This window comes from Rhynchophorus ferrugineus, unplaced genomic scaffold, assembly GCF_030347505.1.
Source record: "Rhynchophorus ferrugineus isolate W39M unplaced genomic scaffold, kcgeb_rfMv2 rfM500, whole genome shotgun sequence".
Lineage (NCBI taxonomy): Eukaryota > Metazoa > Arthropoda > Insecta > Coleoptera > Curculionidae > Rhynchophorus > Rhynchophorus ferrugineus.
Genome location: NW_027473077.1, coordinates 33,344 through 37,500, shown reverse-complemented (window position 1 = coordinate 37,500; position 4,157 = coordinate 33,344). Strand labels below are relative to the sequence as shown.

The following is a 4,157-nucleotide window of genomic DNA, read 5'->3' as shown; positions in this document are numbered from 1 at the left end:
TCCTAGTTAGTTTCTTTTCCTCCGCTTAGTAATATGCTTAAATTCAGCGGGTAGTCTCACCTGCTCTGAGGTCGCTAGTTTAATATGCGTGGCGCTCGTAATCATCATAATAATGAAGATTAGGAGCCAATACGAAATATAAAAGTTTAGAATGGAAAAGACGCGCCGTCGAAAAACGGTGTTTTCTCCCTCGTATTCGAGAGACAACGCACCTACGATCCGACGTCGATTAAAAACTAATTTTATCGGATACGACGATCGTATTAATGGTGCGCGCTACGTTTATCACAAAAACGTGCGAACGACCGTTTTAAACACGTCTCATCCCTTTCATATTCGTACGACCCGTACGAGAGAGTTAGGTCACACGTACGGGTCCGCTGTCACGTTTTAGAACGTCGCGATCGAATCGCGCTTATACGCTCAGCACGCTCAGACATTTCTCGTCGATCGCGAAGATCAAAGAAAATCCGAGCAGTCTTGAAATGAGATACGACCCTCAGCCAGGAGTGGTCCGGGTATGAGATCCCAGGACCGCAATGTGCGTTCGAAATGTCGATGTTCATGTGTCCTGCAGTTCACAAGTTGACGCGCAATTAGCTGCGTTCTTCATCGACCCACGAGCCAAGTGATCCACCGTTTAGGGTAATCTTTTTTTAAGTTAGGTTTTAAACGCATATCGAAACGTTTCTATTATAAGACGACGACGACGACGACGACGCGCGCTCACGTCATAGACAGCGCTTGCGCCCCTTTCGCAGCCGCCGTCGACTTTAAAACGCTCTTACGGTTTATTTTCGTCTTCTCCACTACACACAACGAGAGGAGCGGAGACAGACTACTCGAAATGGTGACGTTCGTTGTAAATTTTCGTCGTCTCACCTCGTACGACAACAAAAGAGCATACGCTGATCATAGTTTGGCAATATTTTCGTAAACTAAATCTCACCCTTTTGGAATGAAACAAACGAAGGGTGATAAGATTTTCGTAAACTAATCACATTACCGATCATCGTATATGTTCGTCGATATGAGGATCGAAACGTCGATTAGAAATATAATTGGCAAAATCGTTTTATTTTGCGCTCGATTTGTCCATTTATAACGAAATCCGTCGTAGGCCGACGATTATTACTCGTCGTCCTATATAACAACATCTTCATCGTATATATCTCCGCTTTCGGGCGTACATCTTTTAAAACCATATATTATAGGTACCCGAAAACAGCTACGTTGACGACGTCGAAATTCGATCGGAACTTCCGAACTTCGTAGATGGCTCTTTAACGTTCGACAATGATTTTTACAGACTTGTACGTTTACCTATTATATATATATAGGCATAACAACACACTGTAATGATCCTTCCGCAGGTTCACCTACGGAAACCTTGTTACGACTTTTACTTCCTCTAAATGATCAAGTTTGGTCATCTTTTCCTACACATCGACGACGCCGAAACGCCATCGCGTGTCGATCCGAAGACCTCACTAAATCATTCAATCGGTAGTAGCGACGGGCGGTGTGTACAAAGGGCAGGGACGTAATCAACGCGAGCTTATGACTCGCGCTTACTGGGAATTCCTCGTTCATGGGGAACAATTGCAAGCCCCAATCCCTAGCACGAAGGAGGTTCAGCGGGTTACCCGGGCCGCTCGGCCAGGGAAGACACGCTGATTCCTTCAGTGTAGCGCGCGTGCGGCCCAGAACATCTAAGGGCATCACAGACCTGTTATTGCTCAATCTCGTGCGGCTAGAAGCCGCCTGTCCCTCTAAGAAGAATAGTTTGTACGCCGACAGTAAAAACCGCGCACGAACCGCGAAACCCGAAAGCAACGCGGCCGGCGGGCCTTTAGGATGTCAAAAAGCGCCTAGTTAGCAGGCTAGAGTCTCGTTCGTTATCGGAATTAACCAGACAAATCGCTCCACCAACTAAGAACGGCCATGCACCACCACCCACCGAATCAAGAAAGAGCTCTCAATCTGTCAATCCTTCCGGTGTCCGGGCCTGGTGAGGTTTCCCGTGTTGAGTCAAATTAAGCCGCAGGCTCCACTCCTGGTGGTGCCCTTCCGTCAATTCCTTTAAGTTTCAGCTTTGCAACCATACTTCCCCCGGAACCCAAAAGCTTTGGTTTCCCGGAAGCTGCCCGTCGAGTCATATTAGGGAACGTCGACGGATCGCTAGCTGGCATCGTTTAAGGTTAGAACTAGGGCGGTATCTGATCGCCTTCGAACCTCTAACTTTCGTTCTTGATCAATGAAAGCGTTTTTGGCAAATGCTTTCGCTTCTGTTCGTCTTGCGACGATCCAAGAATTTCACCTCTAACGTCGCAATACGAATGCCCCCATCCGTTCCTATTAATCATTACCTCGGGGTTCCGAAAACCAACAAAATAGAACCGAGGTCCTATTCCATTATTCCATGCATACAGTATTCAGGCGAAATTTTAGCCTGCTTTGAGCACTCTAATTTGTTCAAAGTAAACGTGCCGGCCCACCTCGACACTCAGTAAAGAGCACCGCGGCAGGATTGAGTTGGGCCGTCGTAACCACGACGCGCACAACACGCACGCCGAAACGCACGCGCGACGGCGACGCGACACGACTAAGCCCACCGGCAGGACGTCTCGCGAAAAACACGCCAGTTAACACCGCGAACGATGAACCGGCGGCGCGAGACACAAATTCGACTACGAGCTTTTTAACCGCAACAACTTTAATATACGCTATTGGAGCTGGAATTACCGCGGCTGCTGGCACCAGACTGGCCCTCCAATTGATCCTCGTTAAAGGGTTTAGAGTGTACTCATTCCGATTACGGGGCCTCGGATGAGTCCCGTATCGTTATTTTTCGTCACTACCTCCCCGTGCCGGGAGTGGGTAATTTGCGCGCCTGCTGCCTTCCTTGGATGTGGTAGCCGTTTCTCAGGCTCCCTCTCCGGAATCGAACCCTGATTCCCCGTTACCCGTTACGACCATGGTAGGCGCAGAACCTACCATCGACAGTTGATAAGGCAGACATTTGAAAGATGTGTCGCCGGTGCGAGACCGTGCGATCAGCTTAAAGTTATTCAGAGTCACCAAGTTGTACGATGACGAGCGCGAACCCGAAACCGATTGGTTTTGATCTAATAAAAGCACTCCTTCCATCTCTGGTCGGAGCTCTGTTTGCATGTATTAGCTCTAGAATTACCACAGTTATCCAAGTAATTGTGGGTACGATCTAAGGAACCATAACTGATTTAATGAGCCTTTCGCGGTTTCACCTTAATTCGGTATGTACTGAGACATGCATGGCTTAATCTTTGAGACAAGCATATGACTACTGGCAGGATCAACCAGGGAACTGTTCTTATTATTTTATCGACACGAAGCAGATAAAACAAATACAGACACAGTTTATTTTATAAGTTTGACTTATAAAGAAACGTGTGCGTAAGACGACGATATATAATATATATCGACGACTAATAAAAAGGAGGTGCATGATAGCGCGCCTAGACGACGGAAAAACCGGTCCGAGGCGCCACGCTCTTACATTTTAATATTAGTTGTCTAATAAAACAAAACGATATCATCATCTTAGACACATCTTTTGTTTTTTTTATACACAACCGATCGACTAGGCACCCAATTATCTCGATTATCGACGACGATCGTCGACTACGTCGAAAATTGGATGCCGCAAAATATCGTTCGGCGTTTATAAGACCTCGAAAAACATTCTCTCCGAACCCTTCGCTAGATAGAAATATATAAAGCGACAAGGAAACCTCGTACGAGAAACGTTTCGTGATTTTTTATTTTATTCTCGCTCGGAGAGCAGAGAGCTATCGCAAAATGTGTTGCTGTTTTATGAACGTTCCGATGAAAAACCGATACGTCCATAAAAATAATAATTCCAATCGCATATGAATCGTGGATCATCTTCTTCTAACGAAGCCGAATGTTCCCGCCGAATTCGCGATCTCGCAGTGATACCGTCGTCGTCGTCGTACGCTTCCCGATATATCGAAAAAAACCGACCAGGAAGAACAACGAAACGACGATACAAAATCGCGAGAGCGTTACGAATATATAATAACACGACGAAATACGCTTTTTATTTAGATAAATAAAAAAATACGGTTCGGATCTTATATATTAACATATAATAT

The 4,157-nt window shown here is 46.1% G+C and overlaps 3 non-coding genes across 3 annotated transcripts in view; all 3 read right to left on the bottom strand.

Moving 5' to 3' along the window:
- LOC143206006 (large subunit ribosomal RNA) overlaps window positions 1–74 on the bottom strand; it is a 4,098-nt gene extending 4,024 nt beyond the window's left edge. Inside the window, exon 1 of the ribosomal RNA XR_013008049.1 lies at window positions 1–74. This exon is cut by the window's left edge and continues 4,024 nt beyond it. This is a non-coding gene — a ribosomal RNA (large subunit ribosomal RNA).
- A 419-nt stretch (window positions 75–493) lies between these two features.
- LOC143206008 (5.8S ribosomal RNA) lies at window positions 494–648 on the bottom strand. Its single transcript, XR_013008051.1, has one exon. It is a non-coding gene; the product is annotated as a 5.8S ribosomal RNA (ribosomal RNA).
- A 708-nt stretch (window positions 649–1,356) lies between these two features.
- Window positions 1,357–3,345, bottom strand: LOC143206010 (small subunit ribosomal RNA). Its single transcript, XR_013008053.1, has one exon. It is a non-coding gene; the product is annotated as a small subunit ribosomal RNA (ribosomal RNA).
- Between the last annotated feature and the right edge of the window lie 812 nt (window positions 3,346–4,157).